Source organism: Chionomys nivalis, chromosome 10, assembly GCF_950005125.1.
Source record: "Chionomys nivalis chromosome 10, mChiNiv1.1, whole genome shotgun sequence".
Classification (NCBI taxonomy): Eukaryota; Metazoa; Chordata; class Mammalia; order Rodentia; family Cricetidae; genus Chionomys; species Chionomys nivalis.
Window position 1 is genome coordinate 78,776,039 of NC_080095.1, and position 24,163 is coordinate 78,800,201.

At 36.6% G+C, this 24,163-nt stretch overlaps 1 protein-coding gene across 2 annotated transcripts in view; it reads right to left on the reverse strand.

Moving 5' to 3' along the window:
* Positions 1 to 24,163, reverse strand: part of Agmo (alkylglycerol monooxygenase) — a 256,686-nt gene that overhangs the window by 210,697 nt on the left and 21,826 nt on the right. The gene's annotated exons all lie outside the window — the stretch shown is intronic.

Genomic DNA, 24,163 nt, shown 5'->3' on the forward strand with positions numbered 1-24,163 from the left:
GACTTTTACAAAATGTTTTGGGATTTCCTTTTGGAATGGAGTGTGCATAAAATTCCAAAGCAATGCTCAATATTTTATTGTAATTGTATGAAGTAGTTCTTTCACAGAAATTGCTCTAAACAAGCCTGTTTCCCTGTGCTGTGATGAGAGAGGCTTTTCATGGGTCTTTGGCCAAAAGTTTTTTTTTTTTTTTCTAGAGTTAATACTCCCACTCTTCTTCCTTAAGTATCTTGGGATTTTTAACATCCGCAACACAGACAGGAACTTGGTTTTATGCCTCAAGTGCCTCAAGAAAAGAATGGATCTTTTTTCATATAATGATCTGCAGTGCAATTACTAATGAAAAAGTAATATTGTGCACCATAAACTGCAATCTGCAAGGAACATTTTAGGAACAGACAATTCTAAATGCATGGAGCAGAAGGAATTTGAATCAAGTAAGGAAGAAAATCAATACAAGAAAATAAAAAGTAATCCCACTATTTCATACACAACAGGTATTTAGGAAAATAAATGAAATGCCTATAGTCTGCCCTAGAAACTGTCTCTCAGAAGCCCATGTTTTAAAGTAATCTTACATTAAATGGTCAAATGCTACAGACTGCCAGTTCAGTTAGTAGTCACCTATGCTGATGAAACTACTTATGAATTCACTCGAGAATGAACATTTTAATAAGAACGACTCCAACATCAGGATGCTAGGCTAAGTGAAAGCACAGAGGTGAATCTGAGGAACTGAGTCTCTAAATACAAGCACTCTAATCTACCATACTTGAGTGCATGAGATTAAATTCATATACCGCTTCATTCTTTCCTTAGTCTTTGACTCAAGAAAGATGTATTATACATTTACTGTCTGTTCAGTCCCTGAAGAAGCAGTGATAATGCAGGATATATCCCAGTGAGACCTCGGGGATGGGAAGAACAAAATGGGGAACAGACAAGCAAGTATCCAGGCTAATATGTGTGGAACTGTATAAATCATACCTGATGCTAAGGCATAGCAGTCCCTCTCAAAGTCCTTGACTCTTGGTGATCTCAATATGCTTGTTCAACGGCTCTCGCAGTGATAATTATCCTATTTGTTCTCCATTAGGTATGAGACTGGAAATAATTGACTTTATTAAAGTTTCTTTCACTACACACTTAAATTGAGATACAGCCCTGATTACGTGACAGAGCAAAGTGCAGAATGTTTTGCGGACTTTAACGTATTAACTCATTCAATTCACTTCATCTTCATGGTGACAGATGATGAATGACCGTATCCTACAGCAAGCTTAACAGCCCAGCCCCAGATGAAACCCCCAAAGGCAGCTTGAGTTATCATATGGGACATTTCAAGGAAATGGTTTAACTAGCTGATGGAAAGTTCACACTTTTGCATCTGTGAGGACCAGAGAACATATCAAAGGAAGAAAATAGAGGAGACAATAGTTATCAGGGGCATTTTAAATCCTCCATGGATAAACACTATGCAGATCTTCATAGAGGAAGTAAAGTTTCACTTTACTAACTATAAGAAAAAGAACTAAAGTCTAACTAGATGCGGGGTAGAGGAGGAATCGAAATAAATTCATATCAGTTAGTTTTCTATATCATGTGTTGTGAGATATTTTGAAAGCAATTTGACACTCCCGAGATGGAAAATAAAGTTAATCCTTGAATCACAGGGCGGAGCCAGCAACTAGCTGACCGAAATTAAACATAGAGAAGCCAGGAAATGAGATAGAGAAGACAGAGGAGGAAAGGGCAGGACTACAGTTTGGGGTGATCTTTATTTTTCAGGACTGAGTCTCCTGCCAAACAGCATGGTCAGCTGTTTTTTTCCCTCCTGGCTTCTCTGGTCCAGCAGGTTTTCACCCTTACATTTGACTTCCGAGTCTTTGCTGGTGAATAGAATGGTAGAGAGGTAGTTTAAACCTACACATCGCTGCCACCAGGCTGCTAGACTGGAAATCCCTCAACACCCCAGGCCATGGGGCCACAGACACTCATAAAACTATCAGTAGATTCATTTGCAGCTGCTAAGGTGACAGAAGCCTACAATAATGTGTAGGTTGCTTGCTTGTTTTTGGCTTTTGTTTTGTTTGGTTTTGAGGATGGATTTCAGGGCTTCACATGTGCCAGGCAAGTATTCCACCACTGAGCTACATCTACTAGCCACAGTTACTTGCTTTTAATGAAAAGTGGAAATATCTGCAATTCAATTCTAGAATAAAGAATACCGACGGTGAACTTGTATAAGGACAATGTCAACAGGATTTTTAGAATCAAAAAGTTATAAATGTAGATAGTTTCCAGTGTTCCAAGTAACTTCCTACACCAACACTTGCTTGAAACTCATTCTGTAAATACAGTAACATCATGTTTATTTGTAATGTTAACTTACACATTTGATATAACACAGCTAAAAGTGGTTATCAAAGCTGTTCAATTTTATATTTATAACCCTACATGAGATCAGAAAATTTTAGTCTTGGATGGACATAACATTATATTGTGTTGACTATGAAGATACATTAATTGAAAATTATGTCAAGACATTGACAGGTCTTTTTCATACCCTGTACATAAAGCAATGATAATACATTTTCATGAGCTATGAAAAAGCTCGGGCTTTCTAGAGAACTCTGGAACTAAGGAGTAGAAAGCAGTGGAATTGACATTCCTGACGTTTGTCATAAGGTGCCTCAGGATCTCCTCGATACGCATGACATGTGCCAGGGAGATTATGATCTCAGTGAGCTTTATTCTCTGTTGTAAAACTATCTGACCAAAGCAACATAAAGGAGGAGGGCTTTGTGTTGGTGCCGAGTTTACAGAGCCCAGTGGAGGAATCAGAGTGGAGAAACAATGGCTGCCTAAAAAGTATGAGACAACTGCTTGGATGGCATCCTCGGTCAGAATGCAGGATCAGACAGGAAGTGGCGCAAGGATAGACAATTTCCAGGACTATCTCCAGTGACCTCTTCATTCTGTGTTCTTCCTCTTACTCTAAGTGCAGCATACAAAAACCAGCTGTGTGACTTGGTAAGCAGCTGCTTAAAGACATAAGTTATAGGGGACTACAATCTTTCCAATGAAAATGCCACCATAGGCTCATATATTTGCATGCTTAGTTCCCATTAGAATTGATTGGAAGGATGAGGAGGCATGGCTTTGTTGGAGTAGTTGAGGCCTATTGGAGAAGGTCTGTCAGTGGGAGTGGACTTCCAGTTTTAAAAAGCCCACACCAGGCCCGACCTTCTCAGTTTATCTCTCTGTGAGTCTTTGGCTCTTTTTTCTTTCTGTGTCTTTCTCTCCGTCTCTGTCTCTGTCTCTCTCTGTCTCTCTCTCTGTGTGTATGTGTGTGTACGTGTGTCTCTCTCTCCTTGCCTCTTGTGGAGCAGGATGTAGCACTCAGCTCTTTCTCTAGAACCATGCCTGTTTATGTATCACCATGTTTCCCACCATAATGATAAATTCTAAAACTGTAAAGAAGCCCTGGTAAATGCTTTTCTTTAGATGAGTTGATATATATATATATATATATATATATATATATATATATATGAGATTGTTTTATATGTTAAATACTGATTCACTCTACCACTTTGCAAATATTTTAAATATAATTCTCATGAAATTTATTGTGGTCATATTCTACCCACCTCCCCAACTTCTCTCAGATTCTCCCTCTGTGCCTACCCAACATTATGTTCTTTCTTACCTTAAAAAAATTAACAAAGTAAAACAAAACTAACAAACAAAAATCATGCTTACAAAACCATGAACTCTGTTTACATGTCCCAATAAGTATATATGTGTATCGGTACTATTGTGTCTGACAAATAAGGCTTTGTTGGCATCATTCCCTACTTTTGGCCCAATCTTTGTGCTTCCTCTTCTGCATAGATTCCAGAGCCTTATTCAGCCTCACCTACTTATTCACGACACAGTTACATCTGGATTGCTGCCAGAATATAACATGAATGTACTCTAACTCACTTAAAAATAGAGTCCTTGTTCCCTTATGAAAACATATGAGTTGGGCCTCCATTTTCTAATTCTGGTCTTCCAAGTGTCTACCAGATGATCATTAAATTTTGTTGACAACAATCAAGGACTTTTGGATCTTCTAACTCCAACCTCTTTTATATTCTGTATGTAAACCTATTTCAAAAGCCTAACAGAACAGTAGCAATTCGACTACTGATACAAATATTTGTATTTGTTGCTTGGTGGAGGAAGAGTTTATTTGGGCTTACACAAGCGTGCACACACACACACACACACACACACACACACACCATGATGGCGGGGAAGGGAATGTGGTAGCACGGGCAGCTTGGTATGTTGCATCCACAGTAAAGAAGCAGGGCAGACAAGAAGTAAGGCAGGCTATCTAACCTCAAAGCCCACTGCTGTAAGTGCATTCAATGATTCTCATCCTCCTGAGAGGTTCTTTTCCTTATCATGACTTATCAACAAAGTGTCACCAAATGAACACCAAATGCTCAAAGCACATGGCCTATGGGGACAATTCACAGTCACTTCTCAGTGGAAAGCCTCTATAACCTCAACATGACAGTACAGGCACTTCCTTCTGATGCATTCTGTTATCAGGAGCTTCTCCAAAATATATGGAATGCATCTCAAACAGGGACCAGGGAGAATATGTGTGCTGTCTATTTTCCAAACTCAAAAAACTATTTGATACCTGATATGTGCATACAGACCATCAGGGATAATTCTGCATCAGAATGAAATATTTTCCACAATATACTATTTTTTTCAGTTACTAAAATTTCTAGGACCTAGTAATTTTCAAGTTGTTTGAGCCTGTTTAATAAAAAGAACTAATGGAACTTCCTTGAAAAAAAATGCAATATACCAGTGTCATCTGCAAAGAGAGTCAGGTGATTTCTATTCTAGAAAGAATAACTAGTAGTCCCAGGGCATGTTTTCATAAGTTTCCTGTATACAGAATAACTTTATAGGACAAATGTTTACCATATAATGTCATATTTCCAGTAAGTACTGGATACAGAAATCATGAAAATGTGGATTTTAATAAAAATGCACATGCTCATATATTTAAGGTTCAAAGAGTTAAGACATACACATAAAGAAGAGACCTTCCTTCAGTCTGCTGGGCTCTTGATTGGGCTTGAACATACTCATTTCTAACTGACTGTTGGTTCTATCTTGTTCAAAGTTTTATATTATTAATTACTTCTTATCATTTCCTTCTTATTATCTCTTTAATCATCTGTGGAAACCCATAGATGTGAGACTGTTCCACTTTGACTGGAGGTAGAAAGCTTGAGCTTGTTTTTGTTCTCTCAAGTTATTGGCAACAGGTGTGGCTACAAACAAGCGCTTCTAATTTAAGGCATAGTTAATTAGTATTTGGTGTATAGAGGTGGATCGGCTCCACCTGGACAGAAGGTCAGAGAATTCAAGTGTATCCCATCTATCATGTTAATGAAGTCTGTTGCATCTCTCTTGCCTCTTGGATTGAAGTGTATAAGCTTGTGAAAAATAAATGAGGAGGATTCAGTATTCACTGAATATTCTCCTGATGTTTTTCTGTGTTTCTGTCTCTTTTTCTCTTATATCTCTGTGTCTTTTGATTAATAATTCTAATCTTTATGCTCCTACTCTGGAACATACATATGAGTTATGTTGAAGCTGGTCTTCTAAACTTGACCATAAACTCAATGAAGGCATGGATCTTTAGCAGAGATTATCACTGTGTAACCAACATCAGTAGAAAGGCAATATATAAAGTTGTGTTAAAGGAAGGGATGGAAGGCCAGAGGAAAGAAGGAAAGGGAAAGAAGAAAGGGAATAAGGAAGAGAAGGAGGAGTAAGAATGAAGGAAAGAAGAAAGGAAGGGAAGGGAGACAGGGAAAGAGCAGCAAGAAAGGAGGGGAAAGGAAAGAAAGAAGGGAAGGAGATGGCTATATCAACAAAAATACAGACAATTGATGATCTCACAGCAGCTAATCCCAAAGAAGGAAAAAACACACAAAATAACATCACCAACAATGAAAACTAAATTAACAGAAGATAGCAATCACTGGTCATTAATATCCCTAAATATAAATGGACTTAATTCACCAATAAAAATACTCAGGCTTAAATTGTATACAAAAACAGAATCCTTCCTTCTGATGCATATAAAAAACACATTTGATGCAAAAATACTAAATAAAATACTGGCAAATAGAATCAAAGAACACATCAAAACCATCATCCACCATGATCAAGTTAGCTTCATCCCAGAGATGCAGGGATGGTTCAACATATGAAAATCTGTCAATATAATCCTCCATATACACAAACATAAAAAAAAACCACATGATCATCTCATTAGATATGAAAAAGCTTTCAACAAAATTCAACATCCCTTTATTATGATCTTGGAGAGAGCAGGGATACAAGGAACATGAGTAAACATAATAAAGGCAATATATAGCCAGTCAACAGCCAACATCAAACTAAATGGAGAAAAATTCACAGAGATCCCACTGAAATCAGGAACAAGACAAGGTTGTCCACTCTTTATCTGCTCAGTATAGTTCTTAAGGTCTAGCTAAAGCATTAAGACAACAAAAGGAGATCAAGGGGATACAAATCAGAAAAGAAGAAGTTAAACTCTCACTACTTGCTGATGATATCATAGTTTATATAAGCAATCCTAAAGATTCTACCAAGGAACTTCTACAACTCATAAACACTTTCAGTAATGTAGCAGGATACAAGATTAACTATATCACCTTAGAACCTTCATCTGGCGATGGATCGAGATAGAGACAGAGACTCAAGTTGGAGCAACGGTCTGAGCTCTTAAGGTCCAAATGAGGAGCAGACGGAGGGAGAACATGAGCAAGGAAGTCAGGACCACGAGGGGTGCACCCACCCACTGTGACAGTGGAACTGATCTATTGGGAGCCCACCAAGGACAGCTGGACTGGGACTGAATAAGCATGGGTTGAAACTGGACTCTCTGAACATGGCGGACAATGAAGGCTGATGAAAAGCCAAGGACAATGGCACTAGGTTTCGATCCTAATACATGAACTGGCTTTGTGGGAGCTTAGCCTGTTTGGATGCTCACCTTCCTGGACCTAGATAGAAGTGGGAGGAACTTGGTCTTCCCGCAGGGCAGGGAATTTGGACTGCTCTTCAGTATCGAGAGGGAGGGGGAATGGAGTGGGAGGAGGAGAAGAGGAGTGGGGATAGGGGGAGGGGAGTGGGGGGAAGGGGCAATATGTGGGAGGAGGGGGAGGGAAATGGGAAACGGGGAGCAGGTGGAAATTTTAATTAAAAAAGAATAAAAATTAAAAAAAAATCAGTAGCCCTCCTTTACACAAGTGAGAAATGGGATGAGAAAGAAATCAGAGAAACATCACCCTTCACAATAGCCATAAATAACATAAAATAACTGAGAGTAACTCTAACCAAACAAGTGACAGACCTGTATGACATGAGCTTTAAATCTTTGAAGAAAGAAATTGAAGAAGACAACAGAAAGTGGAAAGATCTTCCATGCTCTTGGGTAGGTAGAAATAACATAGTAAAAATGGCAATGATATAAAAAGCAATCTACAGATTCATTGCAAAGCCCATGAAAATCCTAGCAAAATTCTTCACAGACCTCAAAAGAATGGTACTCAGCTTCATATGGAAAAGCAAAAAAAAAAAAAAAAAAAAAAAAAAACATGATAGCCAAAACAATCTTGTACAATAAAGGAACTTCTGGAGGCATCACAAGCCCTGACTTCAAACACTACTGCACAACTACAGTACTGAAAACAGCCTGGTATTGGCATAAGAACAGACAGGTGGACCAATGGAACTGAATCCAAGACTCAGATATTAATCCACACACCCTCAAACACCTGATGTTTGACAAAGAAACAAAAATTATCAAAAGGAAAAAAGAAAGCATATTTAACAAATGGTGCTCAGTAAAATCAATAAAAAAAAGATCATTAAAAAAAAGAAGAAGAAGGGAGGGGGAAGGAAAATGTTGCACAATCTTATCTTTACCCTGCCTCTCTCTTATCCTTCTTCTCTTGCCTGGTACTTTTACACCAGTGATTTTTCCTTCTTCATCATTAGTTTTCCTTACTTCAGAGCTCATCCCTGCTCTTGTATTGTGAAACACTCCGGAATAATAAGCATTTTCCAGTTATTTTTATAAAATAGATCTCTAAAACATGTTTTTGAACCTTCATGTATAAATTTTCTAATATAGTATACTAAGAAGTTGCTAGATTATTATTATAAAGTTTTTATTAGTTTGGTTTATTTTTGTTTTATATAATGTAAAATGTATTTAAATGTTGAAGAAAAACATAGGAATCAATATATAATTTTACTCATATGGTGCCTTTACTTTCTCCTTATTTCAGTGTTTTACTATTCGGCTGTCTCTGTCTCTTTCTCTCTGTCTCTCTCTCTCTGTCTCTCTCTCTCTCTCTCTCACACACACACACACATATTCCAATATTTCCTTCTTGTTGCTCATCTGATTATAACATGGATATATTATGTCTTCTTTACCCCTGAACCCTTAGAATTTGTTTCCTAAACAGAAGATATTTAGTTACACAATCCCAGTACAATTTTCAAAATTAGGATGTAGTTTAGCAATCATTTATACATAAAGCATGTTTTATATTTCCTCTTCAACACTAAACTGGAGCTTCAAAATGTGCACTTGTGGTGTTACACATCTTTTAGATATAGCACAGTATGCCATGCCTCATGGGAGTTATTCATCTCCTAATAGGATTGTTGAGACACACAACAACAGCTTTTATTAATTGTCCTCACCCACAATTGGCCTCACAGAGAAGGCTCATCAAGGAAAGGCATGAAGATTTCTGGATAGTTGAGAACAGGTATTCACAGGCTGTGGCATATATTAAAACAGAATGCAGTACCAGATCTACTACATTAGAGTTGATTATATTCATGCCATAATTAAAGTAATTACTTCACTTTAAAATTAATGCATTATAAATATGTTTAATGACTAAAATTAAAAAGAGCAATTATGGTATAAATGCATGAAATTATGTTGTAGTGTGTTTATACTAATTATCACTTGTCAGCTAAAATAATTGAACACTTTGATGTCTGGCAAAGTTGTTTCACTATATAGCAATGGTTCTCAACCTGTATGTCATAATGTCTTTGGGGGTTGAATGACCCTTTCCCAAGTGTCACATTTCAGATATCCTGCATATTAGATATTAACATTACGATTAATAACTGTAACAAAATTACAGCTATGAAAGAGCAATAGGAATAATTTTATAGTTACAGATCACCACTACATGAGGAAGTGTATTAAAGAGTTACAGCATTAGGAAGGTTGAGAGCCACTGCCTTACAGCAAAGGTGTTACTGACCTAAGAATCCATAGGAGAAGCACATTATGCTTGAGAGGTTATGGCTTGTGCAAAGAAAAGGTGTCTTTATCCTCATTCATGAAGTGATTATACAAGCTTGTAGTATCAGAAAGCATATAATGCATACTAATCCTACTTCCCAGCACTTGCTAAGTCTAGGACCTAGGGAGTTTTAACATGTCAGTGACTTCAGGTTCACGTGTTTGAGACTGTTACACTGGTTATAATGTGCTATCTTTTAAGCAAAAATAAAGATCTCCATGTCTGGTGTTTGCTGATCCATCATTAGTTTACAGAGTTTTGCCTGATGATTCAATTGTTAAAATCTCCTTAAATCCCAGGCCCTAGAAATGCTGGATGCTACCCTGTAGTTAAAAAATTCCCTCTCCTTTATTTAAATTTACTTAGAATTTGGCATGCTTCCACATGCCACCCTATACCTTGATGTTTCTGCTGCAGTGTATTTCAAAGATAACTCAATCCATGTGTTTATGATTCATTTATTCTCATGTCATCAAAACATTGTTTCCTTAGAACTGTTTGATGCCCAAGCAGTCTTACCCAACTCCTTCATACACCATTTCCCTTTAACAGAGAGGAAGAAGGGGGTTGTAAGCCCTACAAAGTGGTAGAAAAGTGGTTTTAATTTTAAATTCTTACAGTTCATTGCATTCCATGTCCATGTTTTTGAGAAAGTCTGTTCAAGTTGTCATAATAAAATATCACAGGTTTGAAGTATTTAAACAGCAATTATTTTCTTCCTACTGCTCTATGACTAAGCAGTCAACGGAAAGGGATAGAGTGAACCTGCTTGTTGATGAGACGTTTTTCTCAACTTGCAGACTGCCCCTTTTTCATTATTTGACATTTTTATGGACTGGGATGTAGAAGAGATATCTTTTCTCTGACTTCCTTTGTATACAAAGACACTAATGAAATCACAAAAATCTGACCATCAGCCGGGCAGTGGTGGCGCACGCCTTTAATCCCAGCACTTGGGAGGCAGAGGCAGGCGGATCTCTGTGAGTTGGAGACCAGCCTGGTCTACAAGAGCTAGTTCCAGGACTGGCTACAAAACCACAGAGAAACCCTGTCTTGAAAAAGCAAAAAAAAAAAAAAAATCTGACCATCAATTTTCTCTCAAAGATTGCAACACAGATATCACCTTGCTGGAGATCATAAATTTGACATTTCAATTCTTTTTTGGGGGGGAAGGCATAAACAGAATATAGCAAATAAAAATCATTGGAATTATATCAAATAGGATACATAATTGTATATAGCTTTACACATTAGTGAAGGAATTGCAAACAATATCTCCTGGTTACAGTTATGGGAAAACTTTAAATCCTATTTGATTGACTAGACTATCAATGTGAGTTGTAACAACAGAAAAAAAAAAAGAAGCAAATGACAAAGCGGAATTGAGATGCTCCTGGTAAACCAGCCACGAACTAATCTACTAAATAAATGATTGCCTTTATACATTACCCTAGAAGGTAATGCTCAAAGCAAGTTAGTGTTACACTTCAATCAAAAGACAAATCCCTACATCAAAAACCAATATTTCCTCTAGTGCAAAGGGGCAGGAATGACTAAGGTCTTTCATAAAGAATATGGATTCACGGGCTGGAGAGATACCTTAGAGGTTAAGAGCATTGGCTTTTTCTTCCAGAAGAAAGGAGTTCAAGTCCCAGTACGTACTTGGCAGTTCACAACCTTCTGTAAATCCAATCCAAGTATATCTGACACCCCCTTCTAATTACTGCTGACACTAGGCACAGAGAAACAGGAAAAAACAAAACAATTCACTTTCAAAATAGAAAGGATTAAAAATTCAACAGTAACAAAAATTGTTGGTTCCATTTCAACAGATTTCTTAGAGTAGACTTGGGGTGGAGCTAAGACCCTGAAAGTTAAGGCTCAGGAAGCCATACTCTAAGCATATTTGGAGACCAGAGCATTAACTGAGTAAAATATATTTTAAAAAGCTATTTTGAGGTATTATATTGTGTTTGATGAGAGAATGAGCCAAGGGTAAGAAGGCTCATCATCCCAAAGTGTTGGGCTCACTGCTGAATGTTCATGAAAATTTCGGTGATCATCTAGATGATGAGAATACCGATTCCATAGGCAATCAATGTGTACAAACGTTTATACACTATTTGTAAGGCCTTCAAATGTGCAACATGTTTACCATGACTGGAAAAAAGCAAACAACTTTTTTCAAAGGGAATATTTTAGATATCTTTGTATCCCTTGAAAAAGATTTCCATGAAGAAACAAGTATGGTAGAGTCCATACAGTTCAGAAGTTATATCAAACAATCGTTTACAGGATGTCTCACTTTTTTTTATTCTAATGTTTGATTCTGAAAACTGATGAATGACTTTTGGAGACTCTGTTCTGTCGATTTATACTGTTTACTTCATTTGTATACATAAAGCAAAGAATGACTTTTCCATGCTTATGTTTCTACAGTTTGTTATAGATAAAAAATAGTTTTGTTTGTATGCACAGAATAAAGGAGGTAAGATGGATGCAAATCATGTTTGTATAAGGTATTACAGCATCTCTCCAGTCAACTGCAAAATTAAACTCACCGATGCGCTGACCAAATCAAAACAATGTGCTTTATTTTTCTCAGGAAAATCTCCAGCCCAAATAGCAATTTGGCTTCCTATTCCTTTGCTTAGAAAGTACATTTTCATTTACCACAAGTGTCTAACTTAATCAAAGATACAAACATAGGAAGGGTGTCTGGTTCTTGTTTCATTGTGTTTCAGAATGTAAATGAGAAGCAGTGAGAATGTATTTTCTGAAGGCATCTATTGTATATATTCCCAGCAGTGTTTATGAATTTCAAACATTTTAGCTGACTATAGCCAGGATAAAAGAAATTTTTATTATTTAAAGATGAAAAATGTCTGGAGAATTTTTTAAAAAATCATTCATTCTTTAAAGGTATGAAGTTGCATAGGTCAGGAGTCTATAGAGTAGAAAATATAAGAATGTATGGAGTAGCAAAAATCTCCTATTCCTATGCTTAAAAATAAATCACCCTTAAATTTATACAAATCGCAATCATTACAAAGTGACCACCTAAGAAGGAATAGATAAAAACTACATGGTAATATTCATGTATTTTTCTGACTGGAGATAAGTTTAAAGTTCATGTGGTTAAAGCTGTTACCACAACACAGCTTGTCTAAGAGTTAATATGACAATGACAGCAAAGGTTTAAGGTGTTTTTTAAGCTGCCACTTCATACGGTTTCTCTTTATCATGTATGATTACACATAGCTTTGACAAAAACTTGTATATTAAAAAAAAATGTAAACTGTGGGATCACTAGTCTGATCAGCCAGAGATGTCACAATTGTGTTTTCACACTGTTAAAATACTCTAGAGTCTGTCGTCACTCACCAGGTTGGCAAATATTGAAGGTTGGCGAGGTTCTTTTTTGGAGAGTTGTTAAGAAAATGGCATCCTTAGCTTAACCATATGTGGTACATCTGTCTCATGCACTCTCCTCCGAAGGCTTAGGACTCATGGAGAGAAAAGGGTTTTCAGAGTCAGAGGCAGTGGACAACTACAACAAAGTCCTGTGTTTTAGATACAACAATCCAGTACTTATGCTGTGTACAAGACCTGTGAAAACTCAACCCAGACGAAATCCCATCATACAGGGAGGCGATAACCATGATCATCCCCACCTAACTGAGAAGTCATTGGTAACCGAGAGCTGATGGAAGAGGCATATTGAGTTTTCATTAAGGGTATGGCCACTTGTTGGTTGATGATGCTCACCAGTGGGTAGCCACACATACTCAACGAATATATGGGCAGCACAAACTGGAAAAAAATAAGAACACAAATTTGGTTGTTTAGGGAGGAGTGAGGGAAGATAAGATCAAACTACAATATATAAAATTCTCAAAGAATAAATAAAAGCATTTTAAAAGAAATTGATCATCTTATACACTGCTGAATTATACACAATATGACCTGCCTACTATAGAATATTTTTCCGATAAATATCAGAAACACACATGCATTTCCCCTTTTCAGCTACATTCTAAAACTGATCTTAGAAATACAGTGTCAACATAGAATAAAGTGCATAAAATAAAGATATGTAACCATACTAGATATTGGGATAATTCATCTATCTAGCAATGGAAAAATGCCTGAAGTGGTCACGCTGTCCTCTGCAGTGCACCACAGAGCTGAAAAAGGAAACAAGGCAGGCTTCTGACAAGCAGCTTGGAAATGATGCTCAGTGTATAGTCTTCAGTGAAACATCAAGGCACTAAAACATACCTCTCTTATGGAAATTTGGTAGAGTGAGAATTTAGTTCCTTATACATTTGAACACATTTTATTGGAGAAACACCATTGACTTTTAAAATAAACAGGAAGAAGGCTGCTCCTGCAGACGAGGACAGACAGACACACGTGAGTGTGTTGAGGGTGATGAAATTGAATTCTGAGTACACTCTGTCTTAGAGATTTCACGTTGGTTGCATATATTGCTTGTAACCAAAAACAAAATAACAGTTTTTTAATTTGGTCCTTAGAAATCATAAATAAAACCCGCTGAACTGAGTCACATGTCAATCGAATAGCAGTGGAGTCTTAATTCTGGTGATTTTTATGTAAATCTTTCTGAATGTCTACCCTAACTTGGGGATATTCAAATCACAAAACAAACAAATCATCTGAAATTGCCTTAAGTTCCCCTGCTCTGTGAGTTTCCTAAATTGCGTAAGCAACCACACTGAAGCTGTCAGGGACACAGTCCTCACCATGACTGAAGAGAGCCTTGAAACGTGGCCCTGGAAATAAAATGTTAGAATGGTTACTTTAATTTGAAAAGATTAATATAAGATTATGTTGTGTATATGGGCTTATGGTCTTGTTTTTACATGATATCGATTAACACATCTATGTGTACAGATATGTTACAGTAATTATAAAAGGAAAACTTAGTTAACTTTATGTACTTATCAAAGTTCTTTCTCAGAAAGAGGAAAAGTATTTAGCAGGCATGTCTGTCACCATGGGCAATAATAATCCCCTTATGTTTAACATTTTATAAACTGGGGGTGTTTCTTACACACCATTTCACATAAATGAAGCCATGATTTCTTACAAAACAGGTGACCCTTGGGTTCAGATAACAAATGTATACTATGAAATAAGATGCCTTGTGCTGGATGAAATTGAAAAGCTTATCAAGCCCTCCTCATGTCATATCAACAGAAGAATGTCTGAATATAAATCCATGAAATGACTGTGAAAATTCAATAAAATTGCATTTCCAAAGCAAAATAGACTCATAAACTATCTTTTATAAAACCAATTCTTTGTTCTTAAAGTTAATACATGAACTAAAAGGATACAAACTTTTGTTCCATTTTTCAGAAATTGACTAATGATAAATTCTTTATCTGGTATACGCATGCTAAACAACAGACTCAGAAAAACATCATTTGCACACTCAAAGATAGTGCGAATTAGGAACTATTTGCTGCTAGGTGCTGCAATCTTTACACAGATAGTAGTAAATGGATGCATTAACAAAGTAGGGATCCTCTTGATACCTGGCATGATACCTGGCATGGTTGGTAGCACCCGATTGCCAGCATTTTTGTCTTTCCTGAATGTGCTGGCTAGTTTCGCATCAGCTTAAGGCAAACTAGAGTCTTTGGGGAGGGAAACTTCAATTGAGAAAATGTGCCACCAAATTGAACTGTGGCAAAGCCTGCCATGAATCTTTTAAGTTCTTGATAGCTATGGAAAGGCCAAGTCCCGGGCTGGTGGTTCTGGGTGCTGTGAAAATCTGGCTGAAGAATTCGAGGGAGCAGTCTAATAAGCATCATCTTTCCATAGCCTCTGTTTCAGTTTCTGCTGCCAGCTTGAGTTCCTGCTTTAACGTCCCTTGGGGATGATTGGTTACCTGAAGTGTGAGTTGAAACCAATGCATTCCTCCCAAAACTGCTTTTGGTCACAGTACTTTATTGCATCCATAGAAACTCCAACTAAGATACTATTCCTAAAAATTCAATTTGAACTCAGTCAATTCATGCAATACAATTCTAACTTTGCTGAAATAGCGTGTGATAACTAAGTCAACCAAATGTAATGAATAGGTCTTCAACTGAATCGTGGAAAAAATATCTTAACAGATAAATGGCTGAAAGGACTTAAAGATTTTTTAAGTGTTATTTATAATTAAATATAAATACATTATATACATATAAAAGGTCATAATACATGAAAGCATTATGTTGGCCTTGTTTTGACTTTTCTTTGCAACTGTCGGCAAAAGCACAGCTTATGAAATGCATCAAAGAGTTATTGTAAATTTTTCTATATACAATGTGGAAATTGTATTAAAACAAAATGTTATAGCTACAGTTTCAATAATCATAAGTGAAATATGAAATTTTGAATTTGCCTTGAAATATTTTAAGCACAAAAAGTTAGTGTTTTATATAGATGAAATAAGAGTGGTAAAGTTCTGATTATCCCGAATCTGGGTAGTTAGCTAGAGTTTTTAATAAAGGACTCCCCCACCTCTGCCTATATTTGAATCTCCCATAAAATTTTGAGAAGAATAACATGGATGATTAACAAGTCTTTTGATACAATGTCTGAATTTAAGTGAGATCAAATTAACATGCAAGTAGTTTATTATTCCATCTGCCAGAGGGAGAAGTGACCTCAAGTACTAGCAAGTAAGAACATGAGAGTTGTCCACCAGTAAAAATAATATCAATAACATAGGATTAAAAAAATTAACACAGGCCCTGGACACCAATCTTGAATTTAAAAGGAAAATAAGTGTAATTGAACTATAAATTAGAAAGCTACACAACCTAGGACAGGCAGGAAATCTAAAGTTGTATCTGTAATGATATAATATCCTTGGAGTATTCCAAGAAAATAGAATCTTTATATTTCATGGAGATTTCCCTATCAGAATAGTTACATGAATCCTATACTTGATTAACATTAACATACTATTTTGAACTTACAAAAAAGTTTCAAAAAAGCATGAGTTTTTATGTGGGTGCAAACAAAGAAGATAACTTAGCGGTAGATGGAATTTAATTCTTTTTGTCTGCTACCCATGCATTATTTTTCTCTTTGTTGAGACACGAATATTATCCACTCATCCTCTCTGAGCATACATTTTCCCACCAGCAAGATAACAGATTCAAATCGTATGATCCCTTATGGGTCTATGGCTGACATTCTATAATTCTATGATTCAAGTTTATTTTCTTTTTAAAATAGCCTAATCATTCGCATTATTTCAATGGTTCAATGATATATCAATGGTTACCATTTCTTTCTTTCTTTTTTTTTTTTTTTTTTTTTTTTTTGGTTTTTCGAGACAGGGTTTCTCTGGTTTTGGAGCCTGTCCTGGAACTAGCTCTTGTAGACCAGGCTGGTCTCAAACTCACAGAGATCCGCCTGCCTCTGCCTCCCAAGTGCTGGGATTAAAGGCGTGCGCCATCACCGCCCGGCCTGGTTACTATTTCTTTATCTCTAAATGTGCTTTCTCTTTCTTCCAATTCACCTCACTCCATTCCAATCAGAAACACACACATACCACACACGCACGTTCTGAAAACCTGTAAGAGTACAAAGCCATAAGTCTAGGAAGTAATTCATAATCAAAAAAAAAAAAAACCCGTCACTTTAGAAAGAAAGAGAATTTATAAAAAACAAATACTTCTTAAAACTCTCCAAGCAGTGGTCCTCAGAACTCAAGGTCAGTTCCCTAGAGAGTCTCTGAGGATTTTGAGGGTCTGACTAACATTTACCCCCATGTTGCCTCTGCTCACAGTTGATTCTGCTCTCCTCCTGCATTCTCTGAAGGTCATCCCCGCATACCCCACAGAATTTAAGGGTGCAGATTGACAGTAACAGATTACAATCCCTTTATTAGTCTGACAAAGATAAGGCGTGAGGCCCGTGACCGTCCATTCCTTCATTGGAGTTCCGTTCATCAGGCTGACAAACATGTCCCAGCTAGATGCTTTGAGCAATTGTAAGCTGTTCATTCTTCTCAATGTTTTTAATTCACTCACTTCTTTTGATGTCAGTACTCAGCGTGGCAGGTCCAAGTATTCATCTGCAGGACTGACAGCAATGTCAAGAGACATTGTGGAACCAAAAGCTGTTATTATGCCTCAGGTCACAGAATGTTCATAGCTCCGTCAGTGAAAACACCTTCCAGACAAAAGTAGTAAGAGCAAAGATGATTATCCTTGTATTTGTTTTTTCTTTTTTCTCTTCTTTTCTCTTCTTTTCTTTTCTTTGAGACACAGTCATGTATCTCAGGCTGGTCTAAAGCTCCCTATAAAGCTAAGAATGACTCTGCTCACCCTACTTCTTGCCAGAGTTATAGGTGTGCATCATCATATTGTACAATTCAATTATAAATAAATGTCTTTATGATGGTGTATCCCAAATACATTTGAACATCATAAAAATACATTTAAAATGACAATGGGAGCTTATTTTAATTATATACTATGAATCAAACACAGAGGGAGTGAAATATTTGTTTCAATTTTAAAAAATCAGTATTGATAAAATATTGCTTTTTTCTTTATGAAAATTAAACATATAAATTTACATTTTTCCAATTTTGTAGATTAAATCTGTGCTTGAAACCCTTTATTTATTTGTCCCCAAAGAGACTATGGAAGTCATTCTCTTGTCTATGTTAAAGCCCTCTAGTCATTTAAGGCAAAATTCACACCTCTGTTTAACCAGTAGGTAGACTGGAAGTCTATCAAAAGACACATTTCTAAAGGCAACTCTGATTTTCTGACCGAGCACTAGACAAACCATGATTTCAATAAAATAAATTCTAATGTAAGCACCATATCGTCTCTTTCTGTCTCCATCTGGATGCTTCAGGATTTATAGCTGGAATGTTTGTAAAGATTAATGCTCAGAAGGCAGTGAGTGCCATTACTCTCCAAAGTACATTTGATATGTGCTGCTCCTGTCTGCTCTGATAGTTTCCCCAGTACTGTGTGTGAAGGAAGCCGGCTTTAATCTGTAAAGATGAATCTCAGCCCCCAAACTCCCACTGCTTTTAATGGGGGTGACATAACTAAATGTCACAACAGACTTTGGAAAGGGACCCCTGAGTGTCCAATTATTTTAAGTGCTTTTCCTATTCCCTGTCAGTCAACTGATCACAGTGGATTTATGTGGCAGTAACACTCCTCTGACATGAACTTCCGGAGGAATCATTCCATAATTCAACCTCAGTTAATGTCGTCTTAAAAGTTAAGTGTTTCCTCAAGTTTTAAATAGATAACAGCACTTGCTAAAAACTGCATTTTTGGCTACAAGTTTATTACTTAGACAGGATTTAAAAAAACTGGCAAGAAAGTCTTTTCCTTTTCTAGTAAAATGAAAAAGAAGAGAAAAAGGCGGTGGGGAAGAGGAGGTTAAGAGAAACATCCTGTCCAGGGTCCCAGAAGAATATCTTGACTCTGGAGAAGTGATCATTTTCCAATATTGTCTAAATAAACCAGGAATTGTCAATGCAATATTCATCAACTTCAGAAGGGAGTATTAGAGATTTTGTGTTTTCCGTAAACATTCTGCCTTCAGCCTCAAAGCACTTTTCTATAATTCTTTTGTGCTCCAAATCCTCAATACTATAACCAGTCATAATTTCATAAGTATTATATATAAACTTGACATAGTTCCCTAAGTTTCCTCTGGGTACCTGGGTGTATCCACAATTCCAATCAAATCACCTGTTACTAAATGACTGCATTTTTGTCATACAATCACAAAGATACGCATGGTAGAGTGCCAACTTAGAATGCGAAAAATAGGAACCGTTGTTTCCTTGTTCATTCCAACACTCAGGATTGGTGAGCAGTATCGACATAATGATGAGATATCATTATGTTAGGTATAACCTAACACAGTGCAAATCTGACATATTCCTGCCTGGATGAATTGGGTCATCACTGCACCAGCGTGTGTAATCATCTCTGTATGCCCAGGTCTGCAATTAATGCTACTCCTTGACACACTAGTCCAAGAAGAAGATGCTATTCCTACATCGGTCTTCCTCACCCTTCCAATTAGTTTTTTAAGCTATAAAAATAATTAAAATGGCATTAGCCACTGAAATCTGCTAGAAAATGGTAGGATTGATATTTATTTTATTTCTCAGAACAAAGAAAAATGACAGTATATAGTAAAAGTGACTGTGTCAGTAACCATGAGCTGATATTATATTTTCAAGCAGGTGTAACTTTGAAGCAACTTGGAGAATACCAATCTTTTTACAATGTTTGGAAATATTTTTCTCCTCTAAATTATGAATATCATAGACAATCCAGGAAGTCAAATAGACTATATTTCTCTTTTTAAGTGAAGAGGTAAAACAGAAATTGCAATCAGATGAGCCATTTGATTACTTTTTAAAGGTAATAGTTTCAACATGATCCAAAATTCAGTATTTTAAAATGAAACATCCACCTACACACTTGGCAAATTGCCCAAGTCTAGACTAGCACACTGACAAACTTAGTAGACAGGAAAATACAATTTGGGTATTATAAAGATCAGAAACTACTTAAAAAGACTATCCAATTATATTTGAACCATCATTTAGTTGATTAATATAAGAATTCAAATAAGAATTAACAAAATGTATTGGGAAACATAAGTTGAGCTCAACAAATTGAATTTTCCTCAGAGCATTCAAAGACAGGATGGCTGATGTGCTAGGAATTGAGTATGAACTGTGTTCCAGGAACTATATGTAGATGATGTAAATTAGCTGCCTTCTTGCAAGTAGATACTTGCTGATCTTTTTGCTTTTCTTTCGTATATTGATTTGTTCTTTACCAAGGAAGAACAGACGTGGAGGGTGATTGAGACACTTGTCTGAGCTGTTGTTTCTGAGGAAGGAGCTGCTGAACACACACGCCACGTCAGCAGGGTTTCGTCTTTCCTGCCTGACAGTAGTTTGCTGTTGAGACTGTGATCTTCAGTGAACACTTTGAGTTCTATTCTCTGATAGAAAACCACATATGTCTGTAAGAAGGTTGGTTTTCTGTCTGTTTTTATTCTAAGCATTAATTTGTTATTTATTTTTTCATATTTGTCTGTACAATAAAAACAACAGAAAAATCATGAAATAATCATTTGGCTCTTGTATTTCTCCAGAAATGTCATTTCTATACACCTGCAAACTATATTATGATCTTGAACATATAAACTACTACAGAACACAGGAATCAGTAAGTTTAGATAAAAGTGGGAGAAAAATGGAAACAGCCAGGAGATCTCCAAAAGGAAGAGGTTCAAAGACACAAACACACACTTTCTAAAAGCGGCAGAGGAGATCTTCAGTGCCCTGCCGTCGGGAGTGATTCTGCACACTGAACAGCATTTCTCTCCAAGTCAACAAAAACTAACTTCCCACCAAAGGGACAACTGGGGATGGTCTTGGTTACATACACTGAATAACTAGCTAAGTCAAATTAAAAATAATACAGTTTCTATTCTACATGTTAAACGTTATGGTCAATAACAGGAGAGGAGAGAGAAGCACAGAGTCAGAAAATTTAACTTTCACAAGGAAATGTGAACCAGGGATTGTGTAGACAGCAAAACTAACTTCCAAGAATAGAAGCCAAGAATATTTTCACTGTCCAAGAAGAATCCAGACATCGTGTTTTCACTGGAATCAACTGGAAGTCAAGATTTGGCAAGCTCTAAACGGGTCCCATTAATGTTGACTATAACCTGCAAATCAATGTTAATCTCAAAAATGGGAAGTGCATACAAAAGCTGCCTCTCCTGAGTGGGGGGGGGGACAAACAAAACCAACCACCATTAATGGAGGGATTTAAGGAATTTGGTCCCATAAGTCAAACTTGAACCATAGCAAGTTTGTAGATTCCGCAAGAATTCATAAGAATAGCATAGAGAGCATCAAGTTATTCCACAGGGTGGAGACTAGCAGTATAAACCAGAAGGCTATGTGTGTGCAAAGAAAAGCAATAGTTCCATCCATTAAAAATCAGTAAAAGGAAATACAATTACATAAAAGTGAATTTGAATATATAATAACAATCACAATGAAATGACTATTACACATGTAAGAAAAACTACAGTTCACAAATGCCATATACAACAAGGAGAAACTGGAATATTAAAGAGGTAGGGGATATTCAGCAACTATAAAACTGTGTGATTCATTTGTTGGAACAATAACTTAGCTATAGCCATTACAGTAAGTTATTTGTGGACCAAACAAACATATTTTCAAATGTTTGGGCTTTTCTTCTCACTACCTTCAGAAATAAATGTAGAATGAGAAGGGGGGACAGGCACTGGGATGATAGCTGTTTGGATAGATGCTGATATCCAAGCACTGATTACTGGCATCATTAAATACTTAAAATGAAATACAGAAAAAAAATTGAACAAAACCAGAGGAAAAATTACCTGCTGATCATGTTAAACTTGCAACAAATAGATATTTTCTAGAAAGACAATTATCAAATGAGCACAAAACAATGCAAGAAAGAAACTGCCACTGAAAAGTGAACATAAAAGCATAATTGAGATAAAAGTTAATGGTTTAAAATAATTGCTTCTGAGACTAAAATTCGTGTAAAATGAAAATAGCCAGGAAAGCTTCTGCAGAAATCAACCTTAAGAGAGCTGCCCTGTGATCTCTGTTCTGTTTGGGAAGAGTGAAAGCTCACTTTAGGATTCAGCTGCAATGAATCAGAAATCCAAGCTTTCAGCTGGAGGGCAGCTTCCTTCTTTTTTGGAAGATTATAAACTAGTACCTGGGAGGTGCTTATTTCTTTGTTTTTATGAACAAAGAATCTATTGTAATGTATTTGGGGAGAGCATTTGTCCCTTGCAATAAAATGCCCTCATGTATCTCTCTTCCATATTCTCGTAGGAAGTGGGTGATAAACACAGGCAGGAACCTAAAGAAGTGCACACAGAGATAAGAAGGCAGTAAGAGCTGAACTCATCTCTGTCCACAAGGGAGAGATGCACATGCCAACCATATTACAAAGAATGGTGCAGAACAGAGGACTCCCTCACTCCCTTTCCAGACATATGGCAGCTGATCCAGAGAGTTCTTGTCCCTCACTATTTCTAGGACTGAGTTAGTCTGAGTCCTCTTCTTCATTTCAGAGATTAAAAAGTAAATAAATAAATACTTTGACAACTTTCTCCCTGTTATATGAGTAATAAAACATTAAAATACACGTTAATATACTCCATCCAGGTAAATAAAATTAAATCTAAATAATGCATTCTAAATAGCATAGCCTCTAGCATTCTGAATAACACTGGCTGCTCTTCCAGAGAACCTGAGTTCAATTTCCAGCACCGACTGTCTGTGACTCCAGTTCCAGGGAAACACACTGCACATAAAGTAGAAATAAATAAGACTTTGTTTAAAAGAACTTTTTAAAAACCTTAGATTCTTTTAAAGATATTATAAGCAAAAGCTTTAGTCAACTGCTAAACATTGTCGTATCATGACATTTGCATGAGAAGTTCGTATGTACGCTTGCTGTTTATAACGGTAAGTGTAGACATGTCTACTACAAGTTATTTCTTTTGAAGATAGGATCATTGCTGCTCATACTTACATATTTTAAGGAAGGCTCAGAAGGTTAAGTAACTGACCAAAGAATAAGTAAATAAGTACTGCTGATAAAGAATGGTAATGAAGCTAGCAGAGTATAAAATAAAATATTGCATGTTGATTGATGAACTAGACTGCAGATCCCAAAAATGAGCCAAAGACTACATGCCCAGTCATGCCCAATTATTTTCCAGGCATCAAGAATATACTATGGGGTATGGCTAGACTCATAGATAAAAAATGTTGAGAAAAGCTAAATATTTAAAAGAAATAAAGAAAAGGAAATTTGGCTATCATCGCCTTCCAGCGACAAAAATTACTTTGAAATGGATGAAAGACTTCAAACAGAAGGTCAGATACTGCCAAACTCACAGAGGAAGCAGGGTGAAGCTCCGTAGCATTGGTCCTAGCAATGCTTAGTTTTGGATGTGGTGCTCAGGGCTCAGGTAACAATCCAAAAATGAGCCGATGGGAAAGAATCATGCTAAAAAGCCTTCTCCACAGCAAACTATTAACAAAAATAAAAAGGAAACCTTCAGATTTAGAGGAGACATTTGCAATCCATATGTCTGATAAGATGTTAATATACAGCAATATATATAGTGTAATTATGCATATAAATTACTCCACAGAGAAAAAGACCAAAAAAGTTAAACTAAAAAGTGATCCAGAAACAGTCAAAAGACATAAACAAATATGATTCCTAAGACACACAAATGACAAAATTCCTTCTGACACAGTGCACCAACCATAGAGGAAATGAACGTGTAAAGAAAATGAACTATCATCTCTAAACTGGTGAGGTCGTTGTCAGGAGGACAGTAGGCAGCAAATGAGAAAAGGAGGTGTCATTAGAAAAAAAATAAGATAAAAGTTCACTGTGATCCATAATCCTTCCTTGTGATTTGTGCAAACAAGAAATGAAGTCAGTACCTTGAAGAAGCATTGGCGTTGTCAAGTCTACTACAGCGTGGTTCACCCCTAGCTATGACACATTAACACAGATCTGCAGACAAGTGAATGGCTAAGGAAATTGTGATACCCAGTTGTCTTTCAGTCTCCA